Genomic DNA, 20553 nt, shown 5'->3' with positions numbered 1-20553 from the left:
CTGTGCTGTAGTTGCAGAGCTGCCGTGATTGGAAACGGATGGAAGAGAGAAAACAACGCAGTAGCTACTTTTCACAAGACAAACATGAAGCGCTGTGTGTGTGTGATACAGAAATGCTGCATGTGGGCATATCTGCATTTGTGAGCATTTCTGTGTGTCGAGTCTCTCTGTGAGCCTGTATGTGGACAACTGCTTTTTAAAGCTCAGAGTTTCGAAACCCTGTTATTATGGCTTCTGTCCTGCCAAAGCCTCAGTACATTCCATAGACTGTAGATTCTTGTCTGTAAGCCTCTCTCTCCTAAGGCCTAGTTCTCCGTGTTCACAATTGGCAACAGCAGATTCTTGGTCTCTCTGATGATTAACATCAAGTCACTAAATTCATCTCTTTCTCCTCGACGGAAGGTGTGCACAGGCAAAACATACAAGGAGGCGTGCCCTCTTTAATTTTGGGTTCCTTTGACACCTTGCTAATAAACCGCTCCTAGTAACTGACAGAAAATAATCACAAACAAAACCCATTTCAACTTGGCTGTTCACATGACTGTGCTAATGAGGGATGAGGCAAGAGAGACAGAATCAGTATTGAAGAGCTATTAGGTGGTTTCAAACAGGCAGCTGTGGGACTACTGCAGCTTGCTACTACTCACTCCATTTGATGACCCCATCCCGCACATCTGGCCCCAGTAAAAACACAGTGAAGTAATAGCACCTTTGAACGCAGAGAGATTACACAGAGCGCCTGAAACACTTCCTGCTCTCTCTCTCTCATGAGCGTAGGCCCACGGAAGTCTTCTCACCTTGGCTGAGGGTGTTAATTACGGCTCCTCGCAGCCGCCATGCTCGCCACTTACTGGGCGTGCTGACACATGCCAGCGCACAGGGGATCCACGCTCTCAGGGGGGATTATGGGCCAGCACGCAGGGCAGGCTGGGAAGGGAGACTTTTTCCTTTTGGGTGTTTTTCCACCTAATAGGCTGAATTTAGCGCCGTGAATCAGAAGTGGTGCGATTGATGTGCCTATTGATGTGCTTTGGTGTGGGTTGTGCGTGTCTTTGTCTGCGTAGGTGTGTGTTTGTGTGTACGCGCAAGGTGTTTGGATAATGACTGATTGACAACTTTTTTATTCCTCTAGTACATTTTGCAGAGATCACAGGCGGAGGTAAGGCTGAGAAGAAAGATGATTTTTTTTTTTTTCAAAATGCTTCTCCTGTGGCTTTGTTTATTAGTGATTTCTTTCATTATCAGGCAGGCCATCTTGTGTGTTACAGTCCACAAAGCAGCGCTGCATTTTTGTTTTGTATGTTTTCAATGACCTACCATGATTCTGCTACTGTGCTGCAAGCCTCTAACTGAGCCTGTAACAGACCATTGAGTAAGCATTTAGGTGGTTTTTCAGAAGCCAAAAGCAGCCCAGTCCTGATGCTCCTCTACAGATCCCACCCTCCCTTCAGTAATTACAGGGTGCACAGGGGCCTCTCTGACGTACGAAAAGGATTTATTTTAGTGAGTTTCCACAGAGGTTAAAAGAATGCCACAGTGTGAGCACACGCACATGGACACACACACACACACACACACGCATACAACCTTAGGCTCAATTCTGACAGCATTTATCAACAGCCTATCTCCACCTCCCCTTGTCCAACTCCTATGTCTCTTTGGATGAAGGGAGTACAATGGTCCTTGTTATGGCGTTCAGGTATATCGAAGGCATTTTGTCAAATTTTTAATCCATTTAGAAAAGAATAAGCGTGTTTTACATTCCTTTTCTCAACCGATGTATGTCGCTGCAAAAGGTTTTCTGTAAACCCTGTGCTGTGGAGTGTCATTTGTTTGCAGGCTGTTGTTACAAGGCAGAGGCCGAGGCTGGCAGAGTGAAGTCACACTCTAACTTTACTATGACACACTCAACCTGACTGAACACAGGCTTCTCTTTTAACTGCAAACAGGCAGAACGCTGCTCTGCGTTTCTCTGCCCGAAATCTAACCAAGGACAGCTTTCTCACTTAAAATCAGAAAGGCATTCCTCTTTCAATTAACCCCTACCAGGGGACAAGACTCCATTCACTGCAGACACAGCTAGAATTACATTCTTGGATATTCTAGAGTATTCTCCTTTTCTTTCTGTACGAGGAGCTTTATTGATAAGAAGGAAAAGCTGTGTTTGTAGTGTTCTGTGTGATATTGTGTCAAAGATCCCTATAATTTATACCAGCTGTTAATAAAGTTGCCTTATGGGCTTATAATCAAATCCCATCAGACACCTCTAGCTAAATTGTGAGGCAATAGCACATGAATGTAGTTTTGCACTGGTGATGACAGATATGTTTGTATACCTACATGGTTGTGTCTGCTTGTAGATATTTGGAACTTTTGACCCATTGAGAGAACCTATTATGGATCAGTTTCATACTTTACAATCAGTTTTTTACTTTCTACTAAGTAATACCAAATACATCCACTTAACACTGAGTCTCACATATGTTTTGAAAAGTAATCCTATGTATTAAAGTATGTCATGCTCATTGATCTAGCCAAGAACTCAACAACTTTTTTTCCATAGGCCCAGTTTGTCCTCTTAGAAGTCTGACTGAGTTTTTTTTTTTTTTTTTTTCCAAAAGGGCTGTAAAAGAGAAGATCTAGGAACGCGGCCCCCTTTTTTTTTCTGCAGGGCTCCTAATATGTTCCATATTGTGAGTTTAAATGGGGTGGACTCAGGAAATGCAGTCACACTGCTTTGCCTTCCAAGCTTCCAGTCTGAGGTTTGGCCTGCGATGCTGGTGGTTCTGTGGACTGGGGCTGATGGGGCGGCTGGAGCTGCTGGGGCGGTTAGGCTCAACCATGTGGGCTTTCTTCCTCCTCTCCTCAGGAGCCGAGATGTCCACGTCGCTGGTTCTGTTCTGTTGTCTCTGCCTGCGCTGGAGCCCCGTCTCTTTCAGGCTGCATGTTTGAAGGTCTGACGACTCCCGCTCAGGTCCGCTCACGCTCTCTTTGCTGGCTGCAGTTTACTTAAAAGCTGCTTCATTCTTCCTGCTTCCTCATAGAATTCATCTTTCCTTTTCCCGGTAGATGGGTTGAATCAGAAATGCGGTCCTCTTGGTGGTTGTTTTGTTTTGAGTGCGTTCTAAGATTTCTTATCTTCATTTAGCCATTTAGCAGATGCAAGAGATAAACGGAATCATCAGTGGTTGAAGATGACTTTATTTAGCTGTTTAAGTACTCTGCTGGGCAGTGCGAGGCCCAGTTATGAGAGGGCTTTTGGAGCGTATCTCTAAGAAGAGTGGAGATGAGTGAGGAGGCTCAAATTCCAGCCCAGAGGTCAGGTTTCGCATTCCAGGGGCACACACCACAGCCTGTCTCCACACTGACATACCTGCTGAGCGTATGAGTGCCAGTGGGGGCCTGGAATGTGTGTACGTGTGTGTGTGTATGTGTGTGTGTTTGTACACGTGCATAAGTGTGCATATGCGTGTGTGCATGTTTGTATGTGTATGCGCATGCGTGTACACGTGCATGTGTTTGTGTGTGAGCCTCTGAGTGCGTGTTTGTTTCATTCAACCTGAGCAGCTCAAAACGACGTGTCAAAATGAACACATTACATTCCATCACACATCTAACGTGTCATACAGCCACCGATCAAACTAAACACAGGAGCGAACAGTAAAAACAGTTAATGTTTCATATTCACGCCCGAGATGCAGGGAAAAACACACACAGATGTAGAAAGCAGTCGGCTCTCCAAATCAAACCGAGTGCTCGTTACTCTGTGCATGCCGTTCACAATCAGCTCAGAGGGTGGGTGGGAGTCCAAAAGAGCAAAAAGAGAGCTGGTGCCCTTGAAATGCTATGGAATCCAGTGAGGGAAACCACTGCAGCTTTTAACTGCTCCTGGTGCCTGCAGGACTGTTGTGCCGGGGCATTTTATTTCAATGTTAAAGCCTTGCTAAACAAAACTGACTTGTCTGTGTAATTGTTCAGTTATTCTGTTGTGATTTTAATGGGAAGAGAGATATGGATACCAGTCCAGCCACACAGTGGTTTTCATTATTTTAACAATAGTGTTTATTTCACTGTGTTTGAACTTGGCTGTACAAGTAAAATGAGGCGAAAGTAAATCACTAATTAGATTTAAGTGATGCTTCCTTTGTTTCAAACACTGGTTGCAATACAAATTTATTAACTTGAATTATGTCTCTAAGTTCAGTACTGTGGATGTATTGTTTCTGCTTCATCACACTTTTAGTCTTAGGGACACTTTTGTGAACAATGTGAAAATACTAATTATGTGCAACACATTTACAACCCTACAACCCTACATAGGATATTTTATGGGCTATGAGATTGGCTTAGATGTTAAAATCCATATTCAGGATGTTATCTCCTGACAGTTACTTTATAAGGTTTATGGAACAACATAGTATTAGCCAGTGCAAGTATACGTCAGACTTGGCAGCCCAGCCCAGTGTAACTGTACATCCAATACTCACCTCTTTGCCAACATTGTTGCAGCAGAGGAGTGGCCTATGGCCAGGAATTGTTGGCTCCTCTGCTCAATGCTATGGATCAGCAACACAATACCTCCCAGCAGTGATTTATCGCTTGTTTCATATAAGTAACAATCAACTGACAATTTGGTAACGCAGCTAAATGTTGTTAGCATCTTTGCATTTGCTTAGGTTGGGGTCCCAAGAGCTTTGTCGCATGTCATCCCCCTCTATCTCCTAATCTTCCCTGTCTTTCTCTACTTTGAACTATAAAATAAAGGCGAAAAAGCCCAAAAAAGAATCTTAAAAAAAAACCATAAATGTTTATCAAACAGCAAACTACACTGCATCAAACTTCACCAAACTACAGAAGCTCGGGACCTAATCCATTCTGCAGGCGGCTCGATAGCGGTTAGGTAGTGAGTGTCTATGAGTGTCCAGAACAGGGGAATGGTGTGATATGCTGTCCCTAAGCTCAGTGCTTTTGTGGGGCCAGGGGGTCCCTTGAGAACATAAGCGTCCCCTGAGGGCTTCCCAGCCAACGAGAGCAGCCAGTGTTAATAACACGTCTTATTCCTCGAGGGCCGTGCAACATGATCTCCATCTGACATTCCTGGGCCTTTGTTTGTCTCCATTTCCATAGCACTCCAGCCCCAACTGCCTCACTTGTCCCGTGCCATCCCATATGAGGCTGTTTAACATCTTAATCTGCTGCTGTCTTTCATCTGGCTCCTGTTAAAGCCTTAACAGAAAGATTGTGAATGCTAACTTCTGTCAGCACCTCGCTGTAAGAGAGCAGGGGAGAGGCGGAGAGAGGGAGAGGAGCAGACGGGAGAAAGACAGGGGATGGAAGATCGAGAGAAGCAGATAGGGTGGAGGGAGAACGCATTTTCTGTAGAAAATTACAGAAAATGCAGGTGGGAGAGAAACTGAAGGGCAGAGAAGAGTTAAACAGGCAAAAAAGGTAGAGAGCAGAGAATTTCAGAAAAGAAGGGGGGATTCCCGACATTAAAACTAATGCAGCAGGTCTTAATCTGCCTCTTCTGTCAAAGCTTCATTTGACTGGCCCTCCACCACCACTGCATGGATGGATGTTCCCGCTGCTGTAATCCATCATGTTGATCAATACAGAATACCTGGATGTGTTACATGCATTCAGTTTCAGATAGGTTTTCCTTCTACACCAGCTTATGCTTGTTGAGGTGAATTCAGAGTGGCAGGAGGTGAGCCAGGTACACTTGCTTTGTTGTCTGTGCTGCTCTTGTCAGTTATTATTGCTGCGCGCGATGGTGTGGTTCTCACGGATTCCTGGGCAGATTTATGTGAGCGCCCATCCCCTCGCCTGTGGCAGCAGGTACGAGTGGCGGCAGCCTGTCAGAGCTGACGGGTCTGATGATGTTCTTACAGCCATTAACATGGCCAACAATCCCTAATAGGAATGAGCCCCCAGCTACTGGAGCCAGGTCAGCCTCAGCGAGAGTAGCAGCACACTGGGCCTCCATACAGCAGACAACCTGGGATCTCATCATCATTAGGACAACAATGCCCTCACCATGTACAATATAAAGCCCTTCCAGTAGCACGCAGATCAATGCGGTCTGTATGCGTACGCCATCACTGAGCAAATGTTTTTGCAGAGTACATCTCCTCTCTCCGCTAGCATTCCTCTAATTGCTTGAGATTTTTCTCTGGCCTGTATGAACAAAATGAAGCAATTCAGGGGAATTAATATAAATGCTGTAATAACTGCCCTCAGGGCTCCTCAAAATCAGGATAAGCAGGATAGCAGGCGCCTTGCAAGAAAAAAAAGAGAAAATCCTCATTACACTTGCTTCTACATTCTTCCTGAATGGCTGACATGCTGTAGCTTGTCACTCCTGCTTGGAAAGTGTACAGACGTATCTGTGTGTTGCTGCTGTTCGTTCCTCCGTTGCCCCAGAGCAAGCTGCAAATTGAAAAGAGGCCTTTACTGGGCTCTGCTGATTCTGGTTGAATTATATGTTTGTGAGAGATGTAATGAAATTCATATTTTTGTAATGTGTTTTATGTCCCATGGTCCTCCAGTGTGAAAGTTCAGTTTTTCTCCAGGAATCCACACTGCAGTCTTGAACTCTCATGCCAGCTCTCACTCTTGGGTATAGGTTTAAACTGAGGGCAAGGTAAATTTGGTCCTCAATGCTGGTTTATTTTTGCTGGCACACACACGTTTTTGGGCACAACCAGGCATCTGCTAGTATTTCAGGTCGCTGGCACAGCCTCAGTCAGTGAGGTACAGTATCAGGGGATTTCTTCCCTCTGGCAATGGCTCCAGTCCAGCCTAAGAGGCCTGTTCAGCACTCATGTCTGAAGAGAGGCCCCGTGTGTCAATGTGATCACTGTTGGAGAATACGAGAGAATAGGCAGGTGGTTGTTACAGCAGGACAAGCTAGAGACACATTGGTGGAGACTGATCAGACTTACTACATACAGAGTCAAAGAGCTGTTTTATTTTGTTTTGACTGGACAAATATTTGTGCGTCCATTATGAGGTTACACCTACAGACATAGGCTTAGGAGACAGTAGGAGTTTGTTTTCATCCTTTTCATCTTTCCCCCACTGCTCCCCTCCTCCCTCCCTCCTCTAACTCTCCTCCCCCCTCGCCAGAGTTTTTAATATCAAAGTGCGCTGTCTGACAGGGGTAAGTCTCAAACAAGGGCTCTTTTGTTGGGTCTCTCTCCAACCGGCCAGGAACGACAAGAACTTGTCAACCCTTGTTCAGTGAGAAAGGAAGATGAAGAGAAAAAAAAAAGGTCAGGATAGAATTGACTCTTCTACACATACAAAAGAGATTATTTAGGTGTCTGGCAATGGGTATGAAATTGGATAACTTAATTTCAGCTTATCAAGGCACAGGCATATTGTAGATATGAAAAAGCTATTCATTTTTCTAGATCCTCCATATATTTAATATCATCACCTATAATAGAGACACCATCTCTTTCTCTCTACATCTCTGGGCGAGGGAGAAGACTGTCGTGACTATATGCCAGAGAACAGATTTTCACCTTTGTAGACCTTAATGACAACCTTACCCAGGGAAACATAATACTGTATGTTTCCTAGCAATTTGCACCAGTATTTCACGAGTCTTGTCATCAGATGCGAGTGTCAGATGAGATTATTTCACATATCCATATATTGTGGAATGTAATCTGTCCAACGTTGTTTTGGTAAAAAGCTGACTTCATGCCCATTGATTTGATGAGAAGTTTTGATCTCATTATTTTAAATATGTTCTGTTAACAAATATAGATAAAACATAGACATTATGAATTAACATTACAAACCTCTTCCAAACACTTCCTTCCTCTTACAATGGGAGTAGGGGTTTCTGGCACAACTTCACCTACTTCCAAGGTGCATGGAGAAGGGAAAAAGGTCTAAAAAGGTCAAAACTCCAGCAACACTTGTAGTATATAGAACAACTTTATTGTAAACAACAATAAAGTTGTTCTATTTCCTCTTGCAATGGCAAATGAAATACTTCCAACTCTTGTGACATACCACAGCCCTTTTATGTTTCTGTCTGCGATGTGAACAACCAGATAGCTTTGATGAGCCCGTTAACAAAGATCGTCATGCTGATTTGGAGACTGATATTTGCTCGTTCCCACAGATCAAGGAGGCACGGATGAAGTCGAGGCTGAGAATCTGAACATTTCATCTTGAGGATTTACAATCTTCATGTTGGCTACATGGTGCATGTGACAGTCAGGATGTGCTGGAAATCAGTGGTATTCTATACTTGTGATACATCTTCAAACAAACCAGGATTTGCACTGAGGCAAGATTTTCTTCCCATGCTATGTGTAAACTTGATTTGACCTCTGCCCACATAGAAAGTCCCTGTGAGTTGTGGTTCAGGCTGTAGGTATGAAACTGTGCGTTTACAGTGAGCTGTAATGTACACCAGGGGAGAAGGAGAGGGGAGTGCTTGTGGCTGTTGGCCAGCTGAGGCCCCAGATGTGCAGCATTGTTTGGGCCTTGTCCTGTGTTGTAAGTGTGTACTGAGGAGCCGGCTACCGGACACAGGCTCAGGAATCTGGGCAGCAGATGACTGCTCACTGTTCCCAGCACGTAAGATAAACTGTCGGCTATCAAGGATTTACATTGTAAAAAAAAAAAGGTTAAGAAAATAAATTCTTGTTCAGTGCGAAAGGAAGATGGGCAGTGTAAAAGAAATATACAATGAGTGTTAAAATAGAATCATTAACTGCTCTAATTTTGATTGACAGTTGCAGTCATCGATTATTTGTAACTGAAGAAATCCTTCAAGGGGAATGCAGTATTCCTCGACAGTTTCTACAGTAGGTCTATATTCATGCAGGGGGTGATTTCATGTTAAAGATGGCCATTCCCATCAGTAACATATGATTGTCAGATTATAGTTAGCTCTGGCTCTGAGCAGTCCCATGGTAAATCAGGATCATTCATCACCTCCCCGGCTGTGCTTAACTCTGGCATTCCACCAAGTTCACTTTGACAGCAACAAAGGCAGCAATTTCTCATTTTCCATCATTCCTTTCTTGTCCCCGGCTTTCAGCTTAATTGTGAAATGTATAGTTGTAATATGTTAACCACTACAATGAGCCAGAACCCTCTTGTTCTGTTTCTCTATCTCCTCCTTCACCTCCTTCAGTCCTTCCTTTTCTGTCTCCCAGCGCATGAATCTGTGCTCTGGGAGCCTCGGTGTTCGCTCTTGCCTTGGCTTTACCTTTTTCCATGCAGTCATGGAGATGGCTGTCTGTTCCCACACTGGCTTCTGAACAGTGAGCTGACCGGCCGAGGTAACGCTCGTCCACCTTCCCGCCACTTGTTTGCTTTCCACCTTACACTATGCACAGAGAATGAACCATTACTATTTTGAAACACCGGGGGGAAAATACTCCACCCAAAAGTTATGCAATGTATAAACATAAAAAAATGTTCCATATTTCTTTCCTGGGCTTTTCAAGAATGGCCAGTGCTCCTAGAGGGCCATGTGTGGAGTCTGTGAAGAGTGTGTTGGATGGGCACAGTGAACAGACAGCATACACACACACAACTCTGGGAGGGAGTGGAAGTCTTCTGTCATGGTTGAACATGGGCGTCTGGTGGTGATTAGAGACCATTTGTTTCTGTCAGACCACAAAGCTTCAGCCCCCCTCTCTGCGTGATAGATGAATTAGTGGAAGTGAACTGGACGGGATAAAAGGGACACACACTCATCAATGAAACACTTAGACTCCCTGTGATTACCTGCATTGGAATGCCGCTCTAAGATGGGCCAGATCAAATACAAGAGAAATTACTTCCGTTACTTTTATTTCCTTGTGTGTGTTCTGTGTTGTCATGGAGAGAGAATCTTCCATTTGAACTCCTTGTATTTCAAGCTTGTCCTCTTCTTGTTCTACCCCACTGTTGTTTTCTTTCACACACACACACACACACGCACACACACACACACACACACACAAATACATAATAAACATGCTGGCTGATGACCTGGCTAATGCTTGTTCCTTGTCTAAAGAGCAGAGATAAAGACAGAGAGGAAAGTGGCGAGTGGTGCAGTAGACCCCCCCCACCCCCCGCCCCCCCTCCTGTCCTCCCCAAGGGGATCGGATGTTCTCAGCCGTTATAAGCAAGCAAAGCTGGCGGCCGGCAGACCGTCTGGCTCCAGCGCAGCCCGGGCACACAGACAATGCCAGACCTTCTGTCATGAGGTTTGCTTTCACTGAGGTCAGCTAAACAAGCCTCTAGGCCCTAAACACAGCCATGTGCACACGCACTCTCCCATCCTCACACACACATGCACATTTGAACACACTCAGATACCTTACTTTATTTCGTACCTTAGGCAACCGTGTCAATCTCTTGTTTGTGTTGTTACTGACCTCATTCTCCTTCTCTTACTCAGAGAAGAGGCCAACATTTGACTTGGTTTGACCCTGCTCAGTATGCCATAATCAACACTCTTTGCATGTTGTTGCAGTTTAATTAGAACATTATGCTAACTTATTCCTTGTACACTTGTATATGTACAATGTAAACATTGTGTCAGTAGTGTAGCAAAATTGTGTCAGTTAACAGTGAGTCGTAATCATATTGCAATAACTGCTATTACACACAGTCCCATATCAAATGTATCCACTATTGAGTATACATTGAGTATACAGTCAATATGAATATGTGCTAGCCACACAGAGTGATTACACAATGACATATGCATAAGCAGTATGTAAATGGATACAGGTAGATTGAATAAAAGTGGAATCTTCAGTTTGTACAGATCCAAAAGTCAGATTTAAAAAGCTGTTTTAGTGTTCCAATGCTCTCCATTGCAGCCAATTGATCCAAGACTTTTAGAGGGCCAGAGGTTGTACTGCAACAACAAGGATATACAGTGTAGACTTCATCCATGGTAATTCTTACTGTAATATACTGCTTTGCTTTTGTCTTCCTCTGATAATATTGTTTTAAAGTGCAACAGTAGTATGTCCCCCTTTGTGTTTGAGGGTATAGATGGAGAAGATAGGATAGGATAGCAGAGGAGAGGAGAGGAGAGGAGAGGAGAGGAGAAGAGAGGAGAGGAGCACTGCTGGATGAATCTGTTGTCCCGTGTTTGGGGATGAGCCAGCCTGCCTGCGCTCAGGAGAGCAGAGTAACTTTTGTGAGTGAGTTATTCCAGCTGAGGCTTCTTTGTAGCCTGCTGGGGCTGTTTTTGATTTCACAGTCCATCCCCCTCCTCTCTCCTAGCCAGCTTCTCAGAATAGATCCACTCTACCCATTACCCCCCCCCACACACACACACACACACACACACACACCCCTCCCTCCTGCCACCCCTACACTACACACTGATACTCACTCACATTTACTCACACGTTAAAATAGTGACACGCACCACAACAGGTGTTTACACTTGCTTGTCAGTTCACACAGGTTCCAGGGTGATTTATGAGGGATGAGAGGAAATTAAGCATGAAGGATTACATTGTGTTGAAGACACTGGCAAGACCTGCGGCGTGTGTGGTGTTCTTTCTGAGAGGCTGGTAGCTGCTGTTACGCACATTTGAGTCTTCTGATAGATTCAGTCTGAACACTGATTGGAGCATACACACATACACACACACACACACACACACACACACACACACAAACATACACACAGTGACATGCAGTCTTTCAGAGGCAGGGGCAAAAAAAACAACATAAAAGCACATTCCCCCAAGATGCTGTGGTTGTCCAGCCATGTCCCAGCCATGCTCTAGTAGCAAGGATTTTTTTTTTATTTGAAAAACTGATTTAGATCATTTCTGGTCAGTTAAAAGACGGACAATGAAAATAAATGTATGGATGTGTCAGACTTAAATTTGAACCCTTACTCTCCCTTCCCCTAACTTTTCTCAGTCTGACAGGGGCACCAGAAATGGGCCGATTGTATCGAAAAATCCAAGTGTCAGATAATGTGTGGTCCAGATTTATAAGAAAATATATGGGCTTGAGACCAAGGATTTGGCCAGAAAGAACAAACAAATCTGCCGTTTCAAATTGAGAAGTCTACAGCGCATTCTCTGGAGAGGCAAATAGCAGATACACGCTCTAAAATGTTTCCTTTTTTCCTCTCCTCCCTCCCGCTTGGCCTGCTCCCACTCTGCTTTTTAGTCCATCTTTCCCTCCTATCTCCTTCTCTTCCTTCTCACTCAACCCCCTCCTTTTTTTTTGTCTCTCCCTCTCTCTGAATGAGTTGCCCTCGGATTACTGGGGCTTGTGGAGGTCTATCAGAAACATGTGTGGAGGGTTGGAGGCGGTTGCTGGGAAGTCCTTCGTCAAACGGCTCGCCCTCATTTCTCCCAAAGAGCCCAAGCCAATGGAGAAGAAAAACTCTCATTGAGTTCAAAGACAGAAACTTATTGGCTTTTACAGGATATTATTTTCCACTGAATGGATAAACAGGAAAAAACTTCTCACCCCAAACCACTTTCTATAAAATACAGGAGCCAGTTGGAAAACTGGATCCTCCACCCCCTCCTTCGGTCGTCTCTGCTCCCCCTCTCAGCCTGTCCTTCTCCTGCCCTCTGCCTCTATCTCTGCCTGTCTACCTCCTGGATGTTATTGTGTGCATACGAAACATCACAGACATGACATCTTGGGATTTTGGAGTGTCATAAATGATCTTGGATGATCCTACCGAGGCGTACCAGTAAATATCAGATACTTTAAAGATGCAACATAATCTCTGTCCGCCCTGACAGACTGTGTTGATGAACTCTCTCTGCTGATTCTAAATTTGTCATCATGATAATATTAATATGTGACTATGACAGAGGCAGCACTTGAAGGAAATTACTCTTTCATATTTTGGAGAGCATTCAAACCCGTGTCGCACTGCCACCTTGTGGTTCCTAATCTGTATTGTCGCAGCAGATGTACTCTTAGAAGGAAATAATATTTGAGTGTCCATTTTCAAAAGGAACTGTTTTCAAAAGGAAATACATACAGAAAGTAAGCTTTGTGAACAGTATGTGTGCAGTGTGTTGTCTATGTGTGTGTTTTCTTTGTGTGTGCAGTCTGTGTGCCCCTGTGTGTGTGTGTGTGTGTGTGTGTGTGTGTGTGTGTGCGTGTGTGTGCGCAGCCTAAGTGTGGGTGATGAGATTGAGAGGGTTGGGTGGCAAGGCGTCCACAGCGATTGGCACTATGAGCCCAGGCTTTGTCTCGGGTCCCAGGAAGCCCCTCATTAGGCCCAGGCAGCCAGGCATCCTGTCCGCCCCTCTCAGCCTGGGGGACGGGCGCACAGAATGGCTCACGGAGGCAGGGTTACAGGGGACCAGCTAGCCTGCACTGGGGGAGAGGAGAGAGGAGAGGAGAGGAGAGGAGAGGAGAGGAGAGGAGAGGAGAGGAGAGGAGAGGAGAGGAGAGGAGAGGAGAGGAGAGGAGAGGAGAGGAGGGGGCTAGAGGCAGGTTGTCACCTTGCTTTTATACTCTTTCTGAAAGGCTGCTGTTTAATCATGTCACTTTGAACAAGTATCATTATAACTGCCATGCTTATCATGGCCTTATCAAGTGATACTGTTTTTTTAGTCATTATATTTTTGGTATTTCTGCTTTACCGGACAGTCTACAGAGAGAGGGGATGACATGCAAAAAAGGTCAAAGGCTGGATTTGAACCAAGGACATCACCTAGGACTAAATGAGCCACCCGGACACCCAAGTGATACTCTTTTTGGTTTAAATTCACAACAAATGGAGTGCAATGCATTACAAAGCTTAAGACCAAGTGTTGGGGCTTAAGCATAAAAGCTGCAACCACAGCGGAGGAATGCTGCTTAAGCAAGAAAATGTCTTCATGGGCGCTCTTTTAGCTACTGAGCACAGTCTTAGCCTGAGAGTGGGCCAGAAAGGGAATGGAAAAATCCACGGCATTTAGGTAAAGCCATGTCATAAAGGCAACACTAATGAGCCGGAGGTTTTAAGAGTGAGAGAGGAGGAGGGAGGAAATGGTTTACATATGGATTTGAAAGAGCACAGGCATCGGAGCTATGTTGTGTATTTAATGAAGCAGTGATCCTGGTCCACATGCCTCTCTCCACTGCTACTCCACCGCTCCGCTTTCACACTCGCTTCTGTCTCTGTCTTCTGCTAATGTTATCATGCCATTCACATAGATAACAGTTTTATACACATACATATACATTTGTTGCGGAAAAGTCATCTTATACTCCGGTATTAAACTGATAATGATACCATACTTTGAAGAAGCTGGTGTGGGGAAAGAATGTCACTGTTGTTACACATTGCATTTTATTATCGGTTGGTCAGTGTTTGTTGGCATTCATTAGAAAATAAAATCACATCTTTCCCCTGGAGCTGTTCATAGTGGTGAGGTAAAAAAAATCCTGCACCATTGGGCTCTATAGTGAATTCTGGGGCCCCTGACAACATGTAATATTGGGTCCCCTATTATAATCGTACTGTCTCTAACTTACAGTTTGGTAGAAATTCACTTTTCTGAGCCTACCTGTGCCAAAATGAATCATTTGAGTTCTATTTTGTGCCTCTGTATGGACTGACCAGAGGCTATGTGCCGATGCACAATAGATAAATGTAGACTATTGTTGAGGACTCCAGCGATCCTGATTGCTTTCTTTTCCTGAAGCCACATTAAATCATCTTCCAAGCCACATTAAACTCCATCCTCATCACAAAGATAATAATGAGATTGCATTTTTAATGAGTGATGGGTAGTACCTGCTAGGGGGAAGGCAATCCCCATAGACATTATAGATGGTTTAGGTTTATTCAATTGATTCATCTACACAGAAAATACAAGAAAAGAAAACCCCTATTCACCCCTATTAAAATTAATAGGGGTGAAAATAAAGATAACCTTCATATAGTTGTGGCACCTTGAAATGAAGACACCTTCTACTTATTGTAACGTATTGTAGATTAAATGTGAATGAAATAGACAAAAAAAAATAAAGCTGACTATCTGTACATTAATCTCATAATCATACAGTGTTCATACAGTATGAAATCCAAAAGGATAAGAGTACTTTGCCAAAAACACCAAACAAGTGTCACTGTACAGTGAGAGTTCACAATACATGTCTTGCTGAAGCACTCTGACAGGAATGGCCTTGGGCTGTCCCAGGGACATACGGCCAGTCACAGTGTCTAGGAAAATGTCTGTAAGCCACAGACCTCCCTGCCAACCCCAGAAGTATGTTTGGTCAAATAATTGACAGGTTTTTGGTTAGACAGAAATGTACAGTAGCCTTTAGTACAATTTTGATCAGAGAGTTGGGAGCTGGAATTTTGTTTTCATAAAGACTTTAATCTCAATTCATTTAAAAAACAAAATGCTTAGAGTTTTACGTGACACATAATTCTAGGATCTTAGGAAAGCCAGTTGGATCCCCATCTGGTTGGGCCCCCCTAGATTCAATCCCATCTCATTCCCCTTGCACTTATGCCACAATATGCATCCATTATTGAGTCTGACAAAGATTCCAAGCACATATTTGACAGATAACTAAAGATGATGCAGCAATTACATTATTTCATTTGTAGTCTTTCATCCAGTGCTACTATGTCTGTACACATTTTTTATTCTTTCCCAAACTACAGTCCAAACAAATCATGCCAGCATTATCTCAAACCATATCCTAATTCCTCATGCTAACCACACACCTGCTGCTGCCCCCACCACTCTCCCTCATAGGCAATGTGACTGTGTAACAGTGTGTGACTGTCTCTGACCTTGCTACTCGTGCTCATCTCGGCTCAGCGGTGCAGGCCCGCAGGTACAGTATGATGTGCTATTAACCCCCTGTGGGGCGGATGGTGGGCAGAGACTGGGACTGCTGGAGCAGAAGAGAAAAATGATGCAGAGGAGGTTTACCCAAACACAACAGCTGAGGGAGAGGACTGGTCTCTCCTGTCATTGTCCAACGCTGTGTTGGTATGTGTTTATTTACTTCCCTGAAACATGGCCTCCCATCGCTAATGCAGGTCAGCCAGCTCAGATGGAGCGCCTGAAGGTTAGTTTGCACCAGCTTCTCATTCCTCAGAATAACAGAAATATGGGTTGGATGCAGAAATAGTCTCTGTGCAAGACTGTCTCTTGCTATATATTAAATATTTTGTTAACAGTGATTTGTTACCTAATATTATACAAACATGTATAGACAAAATACAAACAAAATAATAAGACATTTGGATTCCACTTATAAAATATTCACACACAATGATCATGGTAAAATATTTAAAAGTTTCTTAATATTTCATCATATTGCTTGGAAGATCAGAAGACCATAAAAGAGAACACAATAAAAAGCCATACAATGAATGTACTAATATATTTTTTCGTCTTTAGGCGCTATTAAATATCACTGGATTCCTAAATAAAAAAAAAAAAATACAATCATTTTAGTCAGGTGCCAAAGGCAGATTGAAGCTAGGACAGTATCAGCAGTACCTTTGTGTAGAATTGGAATATGGGCTACTGAATGGCATAATAAAAAAAATCTAAAAGTTTACAACTGCTAGAATACTCATACTAATGAAAACACATTATCAGGATTCAATAACAGCGATCAAAAAGTTTACAATTGCTGGAATACTAATACTAATGAGAACACATTATGAGGAAAAACTAACACCTAAAATAGTGCTGGAGTCCAATGAGAGACCTCCACTGCCTGCAGCTCTCTGAAATAAGCAAGTTTTAATGTTCAAGAGTAATGCTTAATTATCCATACATGGCCATTTACAAGCATATTGCCACAGGGCTCCAGCTTCACAACAGTCCCCAATCTAATAGAAAATAGCATTATTGCGTGCAGTCAGAATTATTCACTGCATTACCCACGATTCATAGCATGTATTAACACAAGCAATTTCATGCATATGGATACAGTGGGTCTTAGCAGGGGAGCTCCTGATTGCTCTGAAACTAATTTCACAATCATTAGTTTTGGTGGTGGTGTGAGTGACAGAGTGTATTTACCAGATTTCAAAAAATGACAAGTAAGCTTTGCGGAGGAAGTTCTAAAAATGATCAAGTCTGATCGATGGTAAGCTAAGTGTTATAATGAGAAACTGTACGACTGCAACATTGTCAATAAAAGGCAACATACTTTCATTATCAAAACTTTCCCTGTCTGTCTTCAATAAAATGCTATTTCAATGTGTCTCTTTTTCTAAGAGACTTTGCCTAGTCTGCCAAATTGATAAAAGGATGAATAATAATAATAATAATAATAATAATAATAATAATAATAATAATAATAATAATTAAAAAAATATATATATATTTCTTTTGTGCCCATCATTAATGATGACAATGCCCACTCCTGAAATAAATATTAATAAAGGAGTCAAGGAGGGGGATTACCTTCGCAAATACAGGGCCAAGTGCTTGAGGTGCAGGCCCAGTGCAAAGCCATTTAGCCTGGAGGTAAAGTTAATGAATCATGGCCAAGTGCTGAATTCCATCCATATGTAAGATGAGGAGATATTTTGCAAAGCCTCTGAATCACGTAAATGCTGTTATGGGCCATTATTCACAATAAACATGTAAATTGTGTTTATGGAATAGCCTATAAATCTATGGTGCTGATTCCCTAATAAATTATACTTACAGTGAGTGTTATCCCTAGTAGGGAGGAGACATTCAATGTAGATGAATGCTGCTTGCACTGACTAAGTTTGAATTGTATAAGGAAAGGAGGATATGGAAATAGAAAAAAAAAACAGGATTTTGGGAATTACCTATTTTACACAAAGCCAAACTTAACCTATTTCTATTAGTTAAGATTTGTGAATGTTACATTTAAGAGTTGGGACATTCAATATTTATACAATGTAAAATATTAGCCTTAAGTCCACAAAAAGCTGCTGATAGTTGCCTCTGTGTATGAATGGAAATCATTAAATATTGTAGTAATGGAAGGAAGCCACTAGGTGGTGATACATTATCTTAATTGTTGCTAGTTGCTGTATTTCATGTAGTGTACCAAATTGTGAATGTAATGGACTGTTCACAAAATGTGGCACATCAAACTTATTATATGCCTCAACCTTATATTTAGAGTTTGCAACTTTGGACAACTTAACAGGATAAATGTATGAATCATACATATTGCACGAAAACAGGATTGTAGTTCACATTCCCTGAAGCATCTTAATAGTATCATAGACGAAAAGTAAACTTATATCAGCCCATCAGATGCGTGAGGGATCTGAGAAGCAGAAACTGAGGAAAGGGGATATGTGAGCTAAAGGGAAGGGAAAGGGTAGAGTAGAGTAGAGTAGAGTAGAGTAGAGTAAACTTTATTGTCCCCGAGGGGAAATTTGTCTTGGGCACAGTGCTACGGTCCGTTGCTTCACATAAAAAACATCACAAAAACATCACAAAAACATGAGAAGCGTTTGACACGATGCTAGACAGTTGCTTCACATAAAAACATCTTAAAGACATAAAAAAGACATTTGACTATACATTTGACATTGACAACATGACGGCTTAAAAAGAAACTGTAGGAATTAAAGTGCAAAAGTGCTAAGTGCTAAAGTGCTTGTGTATTTATTGCACATTGCTCTATTGCACTAAGATTTAGCACTAGAGTTCAGCAGCTTGATGGAGGCTGGAACAAACGATAGCTTCAAGCGGTTTGATTTGCACTTTGGCACACGGAGTCTTCTTCCTGATGGCAGAGGTTCGTATATACTGAATATACTGGACAGAGGGACACACAATGAGGAGGCAGGCAGGGAGGGAAGTCTGAGGTGAGAGGACGAGGATTTGAGGGTGTTTTGGTTTAGGGCAGGGAGAAGGGGAGGGGGGGCTGGAGGTCACTGCTGCCCCAGATTTGGAGGTGTCACCGTCTGGGGAGAGATTGATGGCTGCAAGCAATAGATAACAGCTTGCAGTGTGAAGGCAGATTAAAACGGAGGCAGAGATTGTAGGGAGAACCTGACCCCACCCTGATTGGGCTGTGCAGTCTTTGGCTGAACAGCCACTTCTTATTCTAACACACTGCAATTAGCTTCTGGGGCAATTATAGTTTTCTAGAGGATAAATGTAAGCTGCCCTGAAACTTTTCATCATACAATATGCTGGCAAGCTATTATTCAGCACAGACTGTTGGTGTTGATAGCAGATCCGGGGTTGTAACTGGACAAACAGTTTCAAATTTTATGTGCTTTGATTATGATCAGAATTTAGTGTTTGGGCGTCCTGACGGCTCAGTGGCCTGAAGGATGTAACCACAACATCCTGGGTTTGAATCCGGCCCAGGACCTTTGTCGCATGTCATCCTCCTCTCTCTTTCTTCCAGTCTTTCCTGTCTCTGCCCACTTTCATGTATCCGATAAAGCCAAAAAAATCTTTACAAAAAAAATCCAGTGTTCTCATAACACTCTTAAGGTTTTCCCATACGGACACACAAAAGCCATACTTACTCTAATTGATACCCTTTCCCTGTGACAGCAGTCCAGCTGATCAGACCCCTGCAACCCATCCTGCTTGTTTCCCATGTACCCCATGAGTGGTCTATCACAATGCCATTGTTATCCATCAGATTGTCTGCAGTCATTACCTATTCAGCCAGCCGTCGTGCCTTTTGTCCAAAATCATTCTTCACTCTGTCCCTAAGACCTTCCTCTGCCTGCTGCGGCCCATCTGCCCCCCGTCTGACACATTCTGCACGAGCCCCCCATTTCTCTCACACACTCTTTCTCACACACACTTACACACGCAAAAAACACTCCACACCAGCTGTCCAGCTCATGTCCCTTGGGTGTAAAAAGGTGCTGGCCTGGAGCAGGCCCGCACATGGCCGCGGTGCACACCACTCTCCAACCTGTTCCAGAGGCTCTGTGGAGAAAGAAGCATCAACTTGCTGCTGTCATTCCCTTTTTGGCCCTCATGTTACTGCATCATGTTGTGTAATTTGTAATAATTGTGTAAATCTATCATTTAGGAATTCAAGACAGGAAATATGCAAATGCAGTCTATACAGACGGAGAGGATGTGTACAAGTAAATGAAGGGAAAAGGTCATATTTAGCTATAAAGGAGTGTTTATCAATGATTACTACTATAAATAGCATATCCATTTAGACATACATAGTTATCAACTGACTGTACTCCAGAGAATTATGTAAAATGCCCCTTAATATTACTTTTCAGATGTCACTGCCAAGATTGCTATAATATTTATTTAAGAAGAAGGAAGTAAGAAGCCATGCCAAATGCTTGCGTAAAAATAGACACTAGTAGTCATTGAGGGAGGTTATAAATAGGGAGAAGGAAAAGGGGCTGCTCCTGGGCAGAGATATTTATAGCACAGGCACACTGCTGTTTACCAGGAGGCGACAGCCAGGGGTGCACTTATCAATAACACCATAAAATCCAAACCCCAAATAGCACTGAATGCCCGGTCACCTCGTCCATTTCTGGAAAGATGCATCCAAGGTGAAATTAAATCACTTTTATGAGGGGATCAAAAGGATTACTCTTAAGGGTGTTCTATTTATGGG

The sequence above is a fragment of the Centroberyx gerrardi genome, chromosome 4 (assembly GCF_048128805.1).
Source record: "Centroberyx gerrardi isolate f3 chromosome 4, fCenGer3.hap1.cur.20231027, whole genome shotgun sequence".
In the NCBI taxonomy this organism is placed as follows: Eukaryota; Metazoa; Chordata; class Actinopteri; order Beryciformes; family Berycidae; genus Centroberyx; species Centroberyx gerrardi.
The sequence above is the reverse complement of the archived record's forward strand: the minus strand, read 5'-3'. Positions refer to the sequence as shown.